Raw genomic sequence first — 20,132 nt, forward strand, 5'->3', positions numbered from 1 at the left:
AAATACATCCACAGGTACATCTCCAATTGACTCAAATGATGTCAATTAGCCTATCAGAAGCTTCTAAAGCCATGACATCATTTTCTGGAATTTTCCAATCTGTATAAAGGCACAGTCAACTTAGTGTATGTAAACTTCTGACCCACTGGAATTGTGATACAGTGAAATAATCTATCTGTAAAACAGTTGTTGGAAAAATGACTTGTGTCATGCACAAAGTAGATGTCCTAACCGACTTGCCAAAACTATAGTTTGTTAACAAGAAATTTGTGGAGTGGTTGAAAAACAAGTTTTAATGACTCCAACCTAAGTGTATGTAAACTTCCAACAACTGTACTTAGAGCGACTTACAGTAGTGCCTGCATAATTCTTTCATACTGTGCCCCCGTGGGTACTGAACCCACAACCCTGGCGTTACAAGCACCATGCTCTACCAACTGTGCTATGCTCTACCAACTGAGCCACCAATTGAATTTCTTTGAATAACCCTTTAAAAAGCTCTTTGCAGAATACCACAGAATTCCCTGAGTATACATGCTTTGTAAACAGCAGTTGTAGACTAACAGTGAAATGCTTAGTTACAAGCCATTCCCAACAATGCAGAGAGACAAAGGAAAAAAATATAGAAAGATAACACAAGGAATAAATACACAATGAGTACCGATAACTTGGCTATATACACGGGGTACCAGTACTGAGTCGAATGTGCAGGTGTACGAGGTAATTGAGGTAGATATGTACATTTGGGTAGGGGTCAAGTGACTAGGCAACAGGATAGATAATAAGCAGTAGCAGCAGCGTATGTGATGAGTCCAAAGAGTTAGTGCAAAAGGGGGGTCAATGCATATAGTCCGTTTAGCTATTTAGCAGTCTTATTGCTTGGGGGTAGAAGCTGTTCAGGGGCATGATGGTTCCAGACTAGCCATGTGGTAGCAGAGAGAACAGTCTATAACTTGGATGGCTGGAGTCTTTGACAATTTGTAGGGCCTTCCTCTGACACTGCCTGGTATAGAGGTCCTGGATGGCAGGGAGCTCAGCCCCAGTGATATAACTCCCTAAATTCTATCAGCATATCGATTGTGCTACCAGGGCTGGTAAAACCCTGGATCATTGTTATACTAACTTCCGCGACGCATATAAGGCCCTCCCCCGCCCTCCTTTCGGAAAAGCTGACCACGACTCCATTTTGTTGATTCCAGCCTACAAACAGAAACTAAAACAACAAGCTCCCGCGCTCAGGTCGGTTCAACGCTGGTCCGACCAATCTGATTCCACGCTTCAAGACTGCTTCGATCACGCGGATTGGAATATGTTCCGCATTGCGTCCAACAACATTGACGAATATGCTGATTCGGTGAGCGAGTTTATTAGGAAGTGCATTGACGATGTCGTACCCACAGCAACGATTAAAACATTCCCAAACCAGAAACCGTGGATTGACGGCAGCATTCGCGTGAACTGAAAGCGCGAACCACTGCTTTTAACCAGGGCAAGGTGACCGGAAGCATGACCGAATACAAACAGTGTAGCTATTCTCTCCGCAAGGCAATCAACAGGCTAAGTCCCAGTACAGAGACAAAATGAGTCGCATTCAACAGCTCAGACACAGAGGTATGTGGCAGGGTCTACAGTCTATCACGGATTACAAAAAAAAACCAGCCCCGTCGCGGACCAGGATGTCTTGCTCCCGAACAGGCTAAATAACTTTTTTGCCCGCTTTGAGGACAATACAGTGCCACTGACACGGCCCCCTACCAAAACCTGCGGGCTCTCCTTCACTGCAGCCGAGGTGGAAAAAACATTTAAACGTGTTAACCCTCGCAAGGCTGCAGGCCCAGACGGCATCCCAGCCGCGTCCTCAGAGCATGCGCAGACCAGCTGGCTGGTGTGTTTACGGACATATTCAATCAATCCTTATCCCAGTCTGCTGTTCCCACATGCTTCAAGAGGGCCACCATTGTTCCTGTTCCCAAGAAAGCTAAGGTAACTGAGCTAAACGACTACCGCCCCGTAGCACTCACTTCCGTCATCATGAAGTGCTTTGAGAGACTAGTCAAGGACCATATCACCTCCACCCCTACCGGACACCCTAGACCCACTCCAATTTGCTTACCGACCCAATAGGTCCACAGACGACGCAATCGCAACCCACACTGCACACTGCCTAACCCATCTGGACAAGAGGAATACCTATGTGAGAATGCTGTTCATCGATTACAGCTCAGCATTTAAACACCATAGTACCCTCCAAACTCGTCATCAAGCTCGAGACCTGGGTCTCGACCCCGCGCTGTGCAACTGGGTCCTGACTTCCTGACGGGCCGCCCCCAGGTGGTGAGGGTAGGTAACAACATCTCCACCCCGCTGATCCTCAACACTGGGGCCACAAAGGGTGCGTTCTGAGCCCTCTCCTGTACTCCTTGTTCACCCACGACTGCGTGGCCATGCACGCCTCCAACTCAATCATCAAGTTTGCGGATGACACTACAGTGGTAGCTTGATTACCAACAACGACGAGACGGCCTACAGGGAGGAGGTGAGGGCCCTCGGCGTGTGGTGTCAGGAAATAACCTCACACTCAACGTCAACAAAACAAAGGAGATGATTGTGGACTTCAGGAAACAGCAGAGGGAGCACCCCCCTATCCACATCGACGGGTCAGTAGTGGAGAAGGTGGAAAGTTTTAAGTTCCTCGGTGTACACATCACGGACAAACTGAATTGGTCCACCCACACAGACAGCGTTGTGAAGAAGGCGCAGCAGCGCTCTTCAACCTCAGGAGGCTGAAGGAATTCGGCTGGTCACCAAAGCACTCACAACACTTCTACAGATGCACAATCGAGAGACATCCTGTCGGGCTGTACATCACGCCTGGTACGGCAACTGCTCCGCCCACAACCGTAAGGCTCTCCAGAGGGTAGTGAGGTGCAGAACGCATCACCGGGGGCAACTACCTGCCCTCCAGGACACCTACACCACCCGATGTCACAGGAAGCAAGCCACTGCCTGTTCACCCCGCTATCATCCAGAAGGCGAGGTCAGTACAGGTGCATCAAGCAGGGACCGAGAGACTGAAAAAACAGCTTCTATCTCAAGGCCATCAGACTGTTAAACAGCCACCACTAACATTTAGCGGCCGCTGCTAACATACTGACTCAACTCCAGCCACTTTAAAAATGGGAATTGATGGAAATTATGTAAAAATGTACCACTAGCCACTTTAAACAATGCCACTTAATATAATGTTTACATACCCTCATTACCCATCTCATATGTATATGTATATACTGTACTCTATATCATCTACTGCATCTTGCCATCTTTATGTAATACATGTACCACTAGCCACTTTAAACTATGCCACTTTATGTTTACATACCCTACAGTACTCATCTCATATGTATATACCGTATCCTATACCATCTACTGCATCTTGCCTATGCCGTTCTGTACCATCACTCATTCATATATCCTTTATGTACATATTCTTTATCCCTTTACACTTGTGTGTATAAGGTAGTAGTTGTGGAATTGTTAGGTTAGATTACTTGTTATTACTGCATTGTCGGAACTAGAAGCACAAGCATTTCGCTACACTCGCATTAACATCTGCTAACCATGTGTATGTGACTAATAAAATTTGATTTGATTTGATAATGGGCTGTACGCACTACTCTCTGTAGCGCCTTGCGGTCTGATGCCAAGCAGTTGTCATACCAAGCGATGATGCAGCCAGTCAAGATGCTCTCAATGGTGCAGCTATAGAACTTTTTGAGGATCTGAGGGCCCATGGCAAATCTTTTCAGCCTACTGAGGGGAAAGAGGCATGGTCGTGCCTTCTTCCTTAGTGATTGGACACCGAGGAACTTGAAACTCTCATTGCAAAGAAAAAGTCATATCTCAGACTGGCCAATAAAAATAAAAGATTAAGACAGGCAAAAGAACACAGACACTGGACAGAGGAACTCTGCCTAGAAGGCCAGCATCCCGGAGTCGCCTCTTCACTGTTGACGTTCAGACTGATGTTTTGCGGGTACTGTTTAATGAAGCTGCCAGTTGAGGACTTGTGAGGCGTTTGTTTCTCAAACTAGACACTCTAATGTACTTATCCTCTTGCTCAGTTGTACTCTGGGGCCTCCCACTCCTCTTTCTATTCTGGTTAGAGCCAGTTTGCGCTGTTCTGAGAAGGGAGTGGTACACCGCCTTGTATGAGATCTTCAGTTTCTTGGCAATTTCTCGCATGGAATAGCCTTCATTTCTCAGAACAAGAATAGACTGACGAGTTTCAGAATTAAGTTATTTGTTTCTGGCCATTTTGAGCCTGTAAACGAACCCACAAATGCTTATGCTTCAGATACTCAACTAGTCTAAAGAAGGCCAGTTTTATTGCTTCTTTAATCAGAACAGTTTTCAGCTGTGCTAACATAATTGCAAAAGGGTTTTCTAATAATCAAAATTATTTACTTGGATTAGCTAATACAACGTGCCATTGGAACACAGGAGTGATGGTTGCTGATAACGGGCCTCTGTACGCCTATGTAGATATTCCATAAAAAATCTGCCGTTTCCAGCTACAATAGTCATTTACAACATTAACAATGTCTACACTGTAATTCTGATCAATTTGATGTTATTTTAATGGACGACAAAAATGCTTTTCTTTCAAAAACAAGGACGTTTCTCAGTGACCCCAAACTTTTGAACGGTGGTGTATGCCAGAGCGGTATTGGACTAAGATAGAGTGGCATAGTATAGAATACAGCATACATATGAGATGGATGATGCAATATTTACACACAATTAAAGTGACTAAGATACCGTAGAATAGTGTGGAGTACAGTTTACACATATGAGATGAGTAATGCAAGATAGGGAGACATTTAAAGTGGCTAGCGTTTCATTTCCTTAATCTATGTCTATATTTATTTGTCACATGCGCCGAATACAACAAGTGTAGACCTTGAAATGCTTACTCACAAGTCCTTAACCAACAGTGCAGTTCAAGAAGAGTTAAGAAAATATTTACCAAATAAACTAAAGTTTTAAAAAATGTACCAAAAATAACACGATAACATTACAATAACGAGGCTATATACAGGGGGTACCGGTACAGAGTCAGTGTGCAGGGTTTTGTCATGCCCTCTTCCCGACTGTCTTGGTGTGTTTGTACAATGATAGTTCGTTGGTGACGTGGACACCAAGGAACTTGAAACTCTCGACCCGCTCCACTACAGCCACGTTAATGTTAATAGGGGCCTGTTCGGCCTGCCTTTTCCTGTAGTCCATGATCAGCTCCTTTGTCTTGCTCATTGATGGAGAGGTTGTTGCCCTGTCACCACACTGACGGTTCTCTGACCTCCTCCCTATAGGCTTTCTCATCATTGTCGGTGATCAGGCCTATCACTGTTGTGTCGTCAGCAAACTTAATGATGGTGTTGGAGTCGTGTTTGGCCACGCAGTCGTGGGTGAACAGGGAGTACAGGAGGGGACTAAGTACACACCCCTGAGGGGCCCCAGTGTTGAGGATCAGCATGGCAGACTTGTTGTTGCCTATCCTTACCAACTATGGGCGGCCCGTCAGGAAGTCCAGGATCCAGTTGCAGAGGGAGGTGGTAGGCATTTAGGCAGGTTACTTCGGCTTCCTTGGGCACAGGGACTATGGTGGTCTGCTTGAAACATGTAGGTATTACAGACAGGGTCCGGGACAGGTTGAAAATGTCAGTGAAGAAACTTGACAGCTGATCAGCGCATGCTCTGATTACACGTCCTGGTAAACCATCTGGCCCGGAGGCCTAGTGAATGTTAACCTGTTTTAAATGTCATAATCACATCGGCTACGAAGAGTGAGATCACAAAGTTGTCCGGAACAGCTGATGTAGTTTTATTGGGATTTGTAGCTGTGGTTGGTAAGTAAGGAATCCTGCAAGCTTCTGAAATGACTTCCCCTTTAATATGTAAAACTGTCATGTTTCATGTTCTTTCACTGCAATTTCTCCATAGCGCTGATTCAACGTTAGCATTAGCTCTAATTGGCAACACCGACTAAACACTGAGTTTCCAACTACAACATGAAAATGTGTTTATCAGCAGGGAGAAACTGTTTGAAATCTCTCTGTCCTCTTGGTTGTGTAACAGCAGCTGAATCTAGATGGAGAAATTCACTTTTTCATCTGTTTGATCTTAATGATCTCCAAATGGCTAATTTCCACTTCCCAGCCCCACAGTTCCATTGGCAGCCTCTGAGATGGTACAAACTCTCTCAGGCCGCCAGAGCTACAGAGGCATTTGCTGTCAAAATCATCATCTAGATAGAGATTGGCTGGTGTTTGATTCTCTTCCCAGGGATTGGTTTGTGGCGTTGTTATTTGTCTCTTGAGAATTGGATTGGCTGCAGCTGTAAGTCATGTTGTTGTTTGTTTGTTGTTTTGGTCACGCTGAGCCCCCGCTCTCCCCATTCTCTGTCCTGGCAAGGGCAAGGCTAGGAGAGGCCCACACTGGGGCCTGAATAGGGAGACTGAAAGGAAGATCGATGAGGAGAGAGAGAAAGGGACTGTGGTGTGAGAGTGTGCATGAGGAAAGGGTGAGGCTAGGAAGTAGAGAGGAGTGTGTGTGTGTGTCCGTGGTGGTATTGACAATGAAAGCCCCCCTCTGTGCTGTCTCCTCTCTATCTTTCTCTCTCTCCCTTCTGTCCCTCAGTTCCTGTCCCTAGATCAGTGATGGGACCATGTCCCCTGAGCCCCCTTGGCCGCTTCTCACAACAACAAATATGGCCACATGCAGCGGCTCCATACATATGAATAATCGTGTCACCTCCCTCTACACCTCTATAGGCAAATGCATAGTCAACATACCTCACAACGTGCTGTGCAAAATAAACTAATACAGTATAATTGAATAGGACTCATATACAGTTAAATGCCCCAACACACAGCTTTATGGTAGTAGACTCAAGGCAACGTTTCTATTCTCTGTAAGGTAATGCTGGCAGAGAGAGAGGACCTTGGACTCTGTGCGAGGGCTGGACTGGGCTGGGCTTGGTTAGGCTTCATTCTCTCTAAGTGTCATGTGTTTTTGTTGACAGTGGGTGGACTGTTATGGTTTGGAGTGTACAGACTAATTAATTTTGTGGACATTTTTGGGTGATGTGAACACAGTCCTCCTTCTCTTAGCTTGCCAGCGTGGCTGCTGAATGAGACGAGAAGAACACGAGTGTACTAGTAACGTGTACGTTTTAGCCCCTACACCCCTCATACTCAACTGGCGGTCCGGGTCAATTCGGAATTTCAAGGAAATTAGCTTTTAAACAGAAAAAAAAGAAATTTGCCTTAAAAATTGCAACATTTTCTCTACGGCAACAAGGGGGGTGTGAACAGTTTAGGGTCGAATGGGTTGGGAGGTGGGGGTTGATAAATGACAATATAGTACTTGAGTACCCCTGCCCTACGCCATATCCTTTTCACTTGCTATATCACTATCTATAGCCATAGTTTTCACTGTCGGACCCTATAGGCTAAGCATTTATGTAGGTGCAGTGATAGTTTCGCTTGAGGCTGTATGATAGACGTGCATCACTCACTTTAGTTAAACGACCAGAGACTCCTGCGTAAAGAGTAAAAAACGAAATACTTTATCCCACAGGTTTCCAGTATGTACAGTTATCCACAGATCTTCATGTAAACTAAAGGTATTGTAAGTATCTTCAGATAAGTAGAATTATTTCTACAGGGATATCAAAAATGAGGACCTGGTCAGAAAACCGTATGGCTCCTCAGCTAAGCTACAACTGACAAAAAGTGACAGTTACAGCTAGCGTTCTAACATGTGAAACCCATGAGCCCAAATTAGTGAGCATGAGCCGCTGCATGATCACTTAAAGAGACAGTATTCAATTATAAAAAAGCATGAGACAATTGAAACAATGTAATTTATTGTAACATACAATGAAACATGAACTTAACCAATAAATGTCTCTTATACTATAAATGTAGCCAGAATCCTAAATTGTCTCCCAAGCTACTTTAGATTGCATTGTATTGGCCTGTCTTTCTATTAAACATCTAACTTGACTAGCTCATCAAAACCCTCATGTCTCCCCGTCCACATGCAAACGTCAGTAAGGCTGGTTGTACATTCCTCTCCCTTCCTAACAGAGCACCATAAAACAGAACATCTTAAGACAGACAATCACTGTCATAGAAACCACTGTGCAAACAAACACCAGGTTTAAAGAAAGGACTAGAGCTGTAAAATCTCATAAGCAATGGTCCCAAAGGAAGCAATCTACCTCGCTCTCATTCTCTTACTTTAATAAACCATTCTCCCTTTTTCTATCGACCCCCTCTTTCTGTCTTTCTCTTGTTCGCTTCTCTTTCTATATCCCTCTCATTCGCACTATCCCTCTCATTCTCTCACCCTATTCCCTCTCTCTTGTTGCTGCTACACTTGTGTCTCTGTCCCTCTTTCTATCCCTCTGTGTTTCTCCCCTCTCCCTCTTGTTTGGACCATGTGACTGTGTGCACAGAGGGTGACCTGCTGCTCTAGGCTCTGCTCTCTCCATCCTGCTCTGCTCCACTCTTCTCGACTCCGGTTGATCTCTGCTCCACTCTGCTGCACAGTGCTGCTGGAAAGAGAGAGAGACTCCCTGAAAATGAAACTCACCGATTATTCTCCAGTGCGCGCTCTCTTCTCTCTCTCTCTCTCTCTCTCTCTCTCCTTCTCGCTCTCTCGCTGTCACGCGCTCTCTCTCTCTCTCTCTCACTCTCTCTGTCGCGCTCTCTCTCTCTCTCTCTGTCGCGGTCTCTCTTTCTGTCGTGCTCTCATTCTCTCACTCATTTCCTATTATCTTATATGTAGCAGAACCCCTTATCTTCTAACAAGTCTTGTGTGACTTATGAGCGCCATAGAGCAAAACCGAGAGAGTCTCAGCTTCTCATAGTCGTAAAAAAGTTATCCTGGGGCCATAGGGCGAATCACAACTAGCCCTGGGTCGTGCGGGTTAGGGGTTGGTTTGGCCGGGGGGACTTTACTTGGCTCATCGCACTCTAGCGACTCCTTGTGGCGGGTCAGGCGCCTGCAGGCTGACTTCGGTCGTCAGTTGAACAGTGTTTCCTCCAACACATTGGTGCAGCTGGCTTCCGGTTAAGCGGGCGGGTGTTAAGAAGCGCAGTTTGGCGGGTCATGTTTCAGAGGACTAATGACTCGACCTTCGCCTCCCGAGGGGGTAAAATGCAAAGATAAAGATAAAACTATACAAAATATATTCACGTCACCATATAATTTATTAAAACACACTGATTTGCAATGGTCTACCGTAGCCTCAACAGTACTCTGTAGGGTAGCACCATGGTTCAGCCGGAGGACAGCTAGTTTCTGTCCTCTGGGTACATTGACTTCAATACAAAACCAAGGAGGATCATGGTTCTCACCCCCTTCCATAGACTTACACAGTAATTATGACAACTTACACACAGTAATTATGACAACTTACGGAGGACGTCCTCCAACCTATCAGAGCTCTTGCAGCATGAACTAACATGTTGTCCACCGAATCAAAGGATCACAGAATGAATCTATTACTGATAGTAGAAGCTACAGCTAGCTAGCACTGCAGTGCATAAATGTGGTGAGTAGTTGACTCAAAGACAATACATGAACAGTTTTGAACAAATTAATTTCTTCAAAAATGAAGCAGAAGAGAGAGAGAGAGAGAGCGATATTTCGTTGTAACTGCTAAACTGCTTGCTGAATGTACACTGTACTAGGTTTGTCACAGTGGGTGACTGTGAGACTAGCACCCGTTGTCTCTCTCTCCTCCCTGCTGCAGCGACCACCACAGAACATCAACAGTGTTTATCGCGCTGTCCCTGTTGCTGAAGATGTAACATAATTACAGCCATTTCTAACTGTAAAGTTCTGTTACCGAAATTCCTCATTTGTTTAGGAAAATAATTCCCTACTCACTCAACCCTTGCTCTCTTTACATGACACATTTATGCATTGCATGCACATGACCAATAGGGCCTGATCTATAGCATATCCTAATCACATCAAAAATGTGGTTAAAACAAACTCCGAACACTGTAACACATGTGGCAGCAAAATGGATGCAGAGGTCGTAACAAATAAACTCAAAACGGGGGAATGTTTACTGGTTTCTCAGGAGGTAAAGGGGAAGTCTGTGTGGAATACATTTACTGGAGATCAATAAAAAGGTAAGGCGCAAATGCTGTGTGCATATTATGTGTATTATTATATCATTTTCATGACCGTTTGGAACAATCTAAACAACAATAAATAAATGGTAAGCGTACCAGAGTCTGTTGTAATATTGTTTTGTAAAGCCTTTATTACAGCAAAGACTAAAAGCAGTTGAAAACATTTGTGAATGCAATTTCAGAAATGGAACGGTTTATTTATTGTTTGCGCTAATTATTATTTAAGTGTCGCTTTGTTATTTTAAAACTAAAATGCTTGATTGCTTTTCAAATCATGAATGACTCGTATGCTGTGTGATGACATGAACAAATTAATGATAGATTGATAGAGTACAGTAGCCTAAATAAGTATTGAAATATAGGCCTAAGTAAGTTACTGTATTAAGACTAAACAGGATGCGCTCTTAGGCCTACAGCTTGATGGTGGTTATACAAGGCTGCTATACTAAGTCTACTAATGACATTTATTATTATAATGATGATCATAACAATAATAACAATAAGGAGATCAAGAAAAAGAACGGTTACTATTATTATAGATATTATTGTCCGGACAATTTGGAACAATGTAAACAACCCAAAATGAATTAGAAATAATACCAGAGGCACTGTTCTAACGAAAATAAAGTATAAAGACTTTATTACGGCATGGATAAACAATTTCACAAATGTACTAACCTGTTGTGTGAGTCTTGGTGCTCACGGGATCAGTAGGCTATTAAAGAAACACTCAAACAGGCCTCAAAAGCAAGATCTGTCTTATTGCTGTAGATATATATGGATGATTTACAGTTGAAGTCAGAAGTTTACATACACCTTAGCCAAATATATTTAAACTCAGTTTTTCCACAATTCCTGACATTTAATCCTAGTAAAAATTCCCTGTTTTAGGTCAGTTAGGATCACCACTTTATTTTAAGAATGTGAAATGTCAGAATAATAGTAGAGAGAATGATTTACTTAAGCTTTTATTTCTTTCATCACATTCCCAGTGGGTCAGAAGTTTACATACACTTAATTAGTATTTGGTAGCATTGCCTTTAAATAGTTTAACTTGGGTCAAACATTTTGGGTAGCCTTCCACAAGCTTCCCACAATAAGTTGGCCCATTCCTCCTGACGGAGCTGGTGTAACTGAGTCAGGTTTGTAGGCCTCCTTGCTCGCACACGCTTTTTCAGTTCTGCCCACAAATTGTCTATAGGATTGAGGTCAGGGCTTTGTGATGGCCACTCCAATACCTTGACTTTGTTGTCCTTAAGCCATTTTGCCACAACTTTGGAAGTATGCTTGGGGTCATTGTCCATTTGGAAGACCCATTTGCGACCAAGCTTTAACTTCCTGACTGATGTCTTGAGATTTTGCTTCAATATATCCACGTGATTTGCCCTCCTCATGATGCCATCTATTTTGTGAAGTGCACCAGTCCCTCCTGCAGCAATGCACCCCCACAACATGATGCTGCCACTCCCGTGCTTCACGGTTGGGATGGTGTTCTTCGGCTTGCAAGCCTCCCCCTTTTTCCTCCAAGCATAACGATGGTCATTATGGCCAAACAGTTATATTTTTGTTTCATCAGACCACAGGACATTTCTCCAAAAAGTACGATCTTTGTCCCCATGTGCAGCTGCAAACCGCAGTCTGGCTTTTTTATGGCTGTTTTGGAGCAGTGGCTTCTTCCTTGCTGAGCGGCCTTTCAGGTTATGTCGATTTATAGGACTCGTTTTACTGTGGATATAGATACTTTTGCACCTGTTTCCTCCAGCATCTTCACAAGGTCCTTTGCTGTTGTTCTGGGCTTGATTTGCACTTTTCGCACCAAAGTACGTTCATCTGTAGGAGACAGAATGCATCTCCTCCCTGAGCGGTATGATGGCTGCGTGGTCCCATGGTGTTTAAAATCCCAAACTATCCCTTTAAGCACTGCTAGTTGGACTAAGTTTCCAGGTGCAGTGGACTGTTCTGAACAGTTAGCCTGCAGCTTTGTTCCTCTCTCAGAGGAGTGGTATGAGGGCATGCCAGAGGATCCACAGACAGGCACTAACTTACTTTAGCAGAATGTGGAACAGTTACAGAACTGGCTGTAAATTGTTCAATGTTGTACTTACGTAGAGGTTTTTGGGACACTGACGCAGTATAGGTAGTGCGTAGATGGACGCAGTAGATTTTTGTGTGCGGGTCTTTATTTCTCATTCTCTATCTATCTTTCTCTCTCTTTCAAGCTGTATTGACTGGATGAGCTTTGTTGTGTGGTCTATGTGGTAATAGTGTGAAGCTAGGACAGGACTGCAGTGGTGCTGCTTTGTGTTTGGCAAAGCATCACGGGCTGTGATGAGTTGCGATGGTATTTAACTAGGACAGAAGTCTCTCTCTGTCTCTCTCTCTGTCTCTCCATGCCACTTCTCCTATGCAGTGTCATTCTATCTCCCTCAGCTCAGCTAGGTTTCTCTGGTTCATTAAAACTGTTTCTGTTTCTCAGCATCTGTTTCATAACGGAACACTTCTGTGAAGTGACAATTTTACACGAGGGGGCTCGGCCAATTTCATAAGGCCTCGTCTGACAGTGTACCCAATTAGGAGAGTGACGCGCGAACCTCCAGCGACGAACAAAGAGAGTTTACACGGTCAGGCAGGCATGTCTGCTGGGAACGGGAGGGAGCCCACAACCACCACGGTTAGCCTCGACCTAATCAGTCTAGGATTGTCTTCTTACTTAGTCCTTAAATCTTCTGCTAAATCTTCTGCTGTAGTTAAGAGGTATCGGATATGTTTGAGTGTTTTTAGGTATCTTCCAGAGAGAGTGTTGTCTAAAGGGATGTCTTATAAAGCCAGTATAAATATACTGGAGGTAATTTAATATATCCTTTAATTGTACCAGGGTGGTTCCAGCAATATTTGAATCTCTTGAATTTCTAGTAGATGTGTCCTAGCCAAGGCAGCAATTGCTACAATTAAGTATCTTAATACCGTAGATCCCTGGGGCTAAGCTCCCTCTTCATGTAGCCCACTCACTGTGTCTGTGCCAGAAATCATCTGGGCTTGTTTAACATCCCTCAGTCGGGGTTGAAAGTCAAGGCAGCCTGGCAGTCTTCAGGTCTCTGCATTGCTGACACACTATTGATTAGCCATCGCGTCTTCTATCGTCTGCAGTAATCCAATAGTGTCAGGGGACTGAGGATAAACACAGCCAGCGTTGCTCTGTAGRATCCCTCCATGGAGGTAATGTGGAGATATGAGATGCACTGTTTCAAGGTTTACAGTGGTAGTTTAAATGAAAAGAAGGGTCTCTGGGCTGAGCCTGGTAGCAGATCTGTCATGTTCGTTGTCCTGTCAAACATGTACCTATGTGTTGTTTTGCATCATAACTTTATGATTGGAGATTACTGCTTGTCTTCCAGGCTCTGCTGTTCAACAACAGGTTCTACCGTTATTATGCAAACATTTGGACCATTTTAGACTAATGAGCTTTGAAGCAAAAGCCAAGAGCACATCAGTGAGAGCAGCTCAGCTTTCAGATTTAATCCCAGTGGATGACGTGTGAGTGGATCTCTCTGCTTCCTTCTGTCAGTATTAATAGTATTAGTTTCTGTGTTAGGAGGGCCAGGTATCACAGTAACATGGGATTATGTTGGGATTATTATCACCAATATTCTTTCCTGTCTCACAGTAAACCCCTAGGGATGTGTGTGCGTGAGAACAGAGGGATATAGTGGAGGAGAGAAAGGGAATAGAGTGAAGCTGATGGGGGAAAATGAACTCCTGGAGTTAWGGAGACCGTGAGAGCACAGCCACACKTCACTGTATCAAACTTCCAGTGCGTGCGACCTGGCGGCCATAACCAAACATATCTCCGTCAGTTCAGCGTGCCACTGTGTGTGAAGCTATACAGTTGTGTAAAGCTTGCCAAGAAAAGGTTTTGCCGAAATGTCCTCACGATTTTTGCAGACAAATGTGTGCGCACTTACATTTGAGTATTGTCCCATGTATCTGAGGTGTGAAGTGTTGTGTATGAAATGGAGTTTGAGTCGGAGTGAAAGGGTGCCTTATTACAGAGGATCTACCCTGCTGTACAGACTGAGTGCTTCAGTCTCATCCCACACCACTACTCACAGAGCAGAACCTATTTAGATCTCATTGATGATTGTAGCTAGTCTCCTAAACTGTGCTTTATTGGCTCCCTCTCCCTGCCTTTTATCTCTTCTCTTTTTTATCTATCCGTCTCTCACGAAACGTGCGCGTACACGTACACACACACACATTACGCAGCAGTGCTGTTCCATTTGATTCTGATTGATTGTTGTGGGTCCTTGTAAACAAGGGAGTCTTTACAGTAAAGTACTGAGCCTGTACTTCATTATTGATCCAGCTCCTTTTACCCATTTGATTCTAATCCAAACCACAGCAGTCCATCCTCCCAAGCAGAAAAATAAATATTTAAATATACTGAAATCATACTTGAATATATATATATATATATATATATATATATATATATATATATATATATATATATATATATTATATTAATATATATATATATATATATATATATATATATATACTGTAAGTACTGTATGTCCTTAATTTTAAACTAATTTGGAACCATTTTAAATACATTCATGCATTTTAATGTAAACTTTATTTGTGTTTTATTAACATTTAAGTTTATTAAATACATTTCAAATGATCTAAATTGGGACACTTTTTGGGACATAAGATATGCTAGAAAAGTACATCTCGTATTTGAAGTATACAGTATAATATGAATTAGTATTTTATTTAAGTATACTTTAGTATACTTGTAAAATATCAAAATAAAATAAAAGTTCTCTGCTTGGGCTATTCCACCTGCTACGTTATCTACTGTAGCTCAGGAATAGTGTCAGTGCCTCGCCTCAGGAAGTACACATTTATTTTGTCCACAGCATTTCCCCCAACATTATGGCAACGTTCTTACCAAGTTCCTATAACCACATCGCAGTGTCCTTGAGAGAGAAAGATTGTTCTTTTAGCTCGCTGCTCTGAGATCAAACATCACACAATTTACATCAAATCAGAGCCATGTACTCAATATCTGGCTGTGCGTTAATGGTGTTAGTGGGTTTCAACAGCTGCTGTAGCACCAGACGATGAGATGGAAGTGGGCCATCCATCCACATTTCTTTGTTTAGCTGGGAACAACAGCTCTGCAGCTGTGGGCCTCTCGTGGATTGTTTTGGAAAAGGTCTGATGGAGGGAGCGCTGGCTGGGCACGCCACGGGTCAGATAGCCTCAGAGAGAGGGGGAGGGCGGGATTGAGGGAGAGAAGGGGGGGATGGGGGAATAGAGGGTGTGATCTAGGGATAGGGGGATAGAGATAGAGAGAAAGGGAGGGATAGTGAGAGAGAGATTGGGGGTGGTAGAGAGAGTGGGAGTCAGGGAGAGTAGGAGTGAGGCACCAGCACAGCAGTGCCAACAGTCCAGGTCCCCTACACAATGACACACGAAGCCAGACTGACTGACCGACTGGCTAATTAACATTCCTCCTGTTCAACATACAGACAGACAGACCCAGCACCAGAAAACATTTAGTTGTTGTTATAATTATTACAAAGGTGTAGGGTGCCCCGAAGGGACTCTTCTTATCAACCTTATGCAAGAATTTCCTCTGTGTTGTCTTAGGAATTCAGTCTTCTCTGTGTTGACCTCTCCAACCCCCACTGTCTCACCTCTGACAAGCAGAGGTTACATCCTGGAAGTCTGACATCTGATTGGAGGTTAACTTTACAGTAATACTATTGGTGAACAACTCAGCTTTTGAATCAAAACAACTCAGATGCTTATAAAAAGGGTCTTTAGATGAATTGTTCTTCCTTATTTGTTCCTCTCTCTTTCTTCCCCTCTCCCATGCTCCATGGGCCAGGGCACAAGCCATGGTTTCATTGTCTCTCTCTCTCTCTTTCTTCCTTTCTCTCCCCCTCTCCCATGCTCCATGGGCCAGGGCACAAGCCATGGTTTCATTGTCTCTCTTTCTCTCTCCCTCTCTGATCATGCTTAGAATAATGCCTTGTAATGCTTGTTAATGCTTTGTAACTTAAGCTTTATGCCTTGTATAATGTTATCGTTCATTTGACAAAGTAATTAAGTACACTTGCATTTAGAATTCCTTCTCAGACGTTTCTTCATTACCTATGACTGTAACTCAACCATAGTCTCTTGCATATTGCTAATTATTTTTATGAKGTCAGATAAACATTTTAATAGGCTAATTGGTCAGTCTTATTACGAGTCGCGTGTGTATGTATAAAATAGGTTACTGTATAGACACATATCAAATATTACTGCCCACTTCAGGGTTCCACAGTATTTGTGTTCTCTTGACGAGCATCCTGGTGAAATGTAGCCTGGCTGACGCGACCCACATGACTACACAGCGAGAGCCAGATTAGGTGAAATGACCTTGAGGCTGTGAATTGTGCTCTTTATATACATGTTATGCAATAGCATGACCTCCATGATATATTCATGATAATTGCATTCCCAATTTGCACTTGAATAAACATGTTATGACTCAGTGTTGCCCATGAAGGCCAACAGCCAATGTTCGCACGCACGCACGCACGCACACTTACACAGAGAACACACACATACAGATAGTCTCTCCTGAGGCCAATGTTTATATATACACACACACACATACAGACAGTCTCTCCTAACCTGCCCTACAGCACAGACATCAGCTCCAAGTCAAATAGTATTTACTCTGTGTGTTGCTAGCAACGGCAGAGCTGGTGCACAGATAAGGCTTCAGTTTGAGGATAAAGACAGTGTCTGTCTGCTACATACTCCTCTTAATGTCAGCCTGCTTTGTGTTTTGTTTGGGTACAGACACACAGAATAACATTTTCAATTAATAATAAAACTTGAATCGACAATCCTCCAAAAGGACGATTTCACGCCAGCCGGAGCTGACAATATTTTTGGTATCTCAGATTGTTCTGGAAATTCTCACATAGAAACTTCATTGGGAGGAAGGATGTTTGACATGCTTTTTACATTTGTATCACAAACAATTTTTGAGAATCATAATGAAAGTGGCAATTTCAGGCCCTTTTTKGACCTGTACATGCCTCCTGTAAGACCCTATGATCTGTGATCACGACATGACACCTTGGTGTTGTTATACTCATTATAATGGGCTCTAACATATGGAGTATGTCTAGATTCTGAAAGACACATTTTCACAGTAATTTATTCAACAATAAAACTATTAATATGAATATCTCAAAACTACTGTTTTTGATTTAGCTTATTTTTAGACATATTGTCTGGAACCATATAATCTTCAAACTCATCACTTTTCCAGAGTGGGCTCTCTGGTACTTTTAATGATATGACCCATTTTATTCATAGAAATTAACATTATAGGTCATTAAATCTCCACCCGGCACAGTCAGAAGAGGCCTGGCTACCCTCAGAGCCTGGTTCCTCTCTAGGTTTCTGCCTTTCCAGGGAGTTTTTCCTAGCCACTGTGTGTCTGCATTGCTTGCTGTTTGGGGTTTTAGGTTGGGTTTCTGTATAGCACTTTGTGACATCGGCTGATGTAAAAAGGGCTTTATGAATACATTTGATTGATTAACCAATCACAGCCCTCCTTTAGGATTGCACATTCCAATTACCATTCAATGTGTTGATGGTGCTCATAAAACGTATCCTACCTTCAGAATTAGCAGGGAGCCCAGTCTGGGAATGTGATATACTTGTAGAGTATATTGTTCCAAACAATATGTCTTAAAGTGAACACAATCAAAAAGGGTCGTTTTGAGATATTAATATGAATATTTTTAATATTGAATAAATTCATGTTATAAATCAGCAAAAAAAACGTCATTCTGCTACCAATCTTAGCATCTGCACTGTTCTTCAAGTAGATGTGTTTTTGTAAGATGCTCAGTGAAAATTGTTAAAAGTAGTCCTTGTGAAGAGAGTTGTATGGTTTGTTTTACTTTGCAATCATTCGTTTTTGTTTGGTATACATTTTAAAGTGAAAAATCTGAGTCTCAGCATTTCTCTGTTACTGTGGAATTGCCCTGTCTTGAGACTGATAGACTTCCTGACATGATATCTACTTGGGAGGGAGAAAGACCAGCTGTATGCGACAGGTGACATCATAGTTGTACATTTGACATTTTGGTTCCTCGCTCGTGTGTAGACGCACAAGAACAACACACACACAGAGGATGCTAATTGGATGAAGGCTCACCAAAGTGAGTCCTGATTGGACACATGTCTGATGAAGTAAGATATGTTTGGACACAGAGCTAATAAGGAGGAGTGCTTATAGGTTGCAGGGGGACACACAGGCAAAGCTTATGTAAGTAATAATGGCGGCTGCGCTCTGAGTAGCAGGTACATTGATATGCTGGAGGTGAGGCCACTGCAGGTTTAGCTGGAGGTTAACAGACAGAAATAGACACAGAAAGAAAACACTGAAATATATCCAATATCTCGCTGTGTAAATGTCCCCACCATCTTTCTCTCTTTCTCTCTCTCGCTCTCTCGCTCTCTCGCTCTCTCTTTATTTAACAACTGCACTTAGACTCATTTCACACTCACAGGCATTCTAGTTAGACACACACACACAAGCTGATGGTGTGGCTGAATGGTGAATAGCTTGGTTGTGTGTGTGTGAGAGCCTTGGCTGTGGCTCCATTAGTCCTCATACAGTAGTACACTCTGAGGGTCTGCAGTCTCTCTGCTTGACGTGGAGTCATTTATCCAGCGCAGTTACTGCAGCACGCATGGCTGCTCACACACCCATCTACCTCCCCTCTCCCCCCCCCACAGCAGAGCTCCTCACAGGGAGTTTTTGTATGGCTGTGTGTGGAGGGTGAATTTTGGAGTGACTGACAGCAGGAACACCATTGCAAACTCACTAATGAATGCACAAAAATACCCAACTGTCTTACCTTCTCAGAGAATAGATCATTTGCTGCGGGATGGTTAATCATTTCGGGTTTTGAAATGGATGAAATTGCCTTTGATAACTGTCGGAAATTAACAAGAAATATGAAATTAATATTTTGAGGGGCCACCCGCTAAAATTGCTCCAATAATGAAAACACTTTAACTGGGAAATTCCAGCAGATACGCTAATGAAAAAATATTTGCCTGCAGACATTTTTCCAAGTTTCTATTCTGACATCAAAGAGGTACGGCCTAACATTGAAGCAGAGGGCATTCTCCTACTGTTCATTCACTCTGTCATCATATCATGTAATGGAGTCTTTTCTCTGTGTCCTCTTCTCTTCCAGAGGCTGCCTGGAGATTGAAACCTCCCCATGACTGCCTGATGACCAAGAGATGTGGTCGTGATCTCTGTTCCACTGGCAGAGCTTTTCACTAAGCAAGGTGACTGATTACACCTTCACTTTTCACTAAGCAAGGTGCTGATTACACTTCACTTTCACTAAGCAAGGTGACTGATTACACCTTCACTTTTCACTAAGCAAGGTGACTGATTACACCTTCACTTTTTCACTAAGCAAGGTGACTGATTACACCTTCACTTTTCACTAAGCGAGGTGACTGATTACACCTTCACTTTTCACTAAGCGAGGTGACTGATTACACCTTCACTTTTCACTAAGCGAGGTGACTGGTTACCTTCGACTTTTACACCTTCACTTTTCACTTAGCAGGGTATGCTCATTATACCTGCTTCACGCGGACACTCCTGTCTACAGGGTCTTATTGATAAGCATCACTGCCAGGTACTGTAGATATACTGTGTTAGTTTACATCGTCACATTAAGACCTATAGTCTAGCGTATGTAGACAATGTGGGTGTGTATCTGTGTCAGATGATGCAGTGAAAAATGCGTAGCTCACCAATCTGCACAGGTCTATTAGTCAAACTCAAACTGTAGGCCTATGTGGTTG

The 20,132-nt window shown here is 43.2% G+C and overlaps 1 protein-coding gene across 5 annotated transcripts in view; it reads left to right on the forward strand.

The window, feature by feature from the left end:
* The window catches only part of LOC111975199 (phosphatidylinositol 4-phosphate 5-kinase type-1 beta-like), a 102,612-nt gene that overhangs the window by 19,875 nt on the left and 62,605 nt on the right, over nt 1–20,132 (forward strand). For 3 of the 5 annotated variants that reach the window (XM_024003428.2, XM_070447071.1, XM_024003427.2), the window contains one exon: nt 19,505–19,601. The gene's annotated coding sequence lies outside the window, so the exon portion shown is untranslated. Of the gene's footprint in view, nt 1–19,504; nt 19,602–19,684; nt 19,704–19,815; nt 19,845–20,132 lie in introns of those variants that run through there. The other 2 variants (XM_070447074.1, XM_070447072.1) reach the window with 2 other exon arrangements.

This window comes from Salvelinus sp. IW2-2015, linkage group LG15 (assembly GCF_002910315.2).
Source record: "Salvelinus sp. IW2-2015 linkage group LG15, ASM291031v2, whole genome shotgun sequence".
NCBI lineage: Eukaryota > Metazoa > Chordata > Actinopteri > Salmoniformes > Salmonidae > Salvelinus > Salvelinus sp. IW2-2015.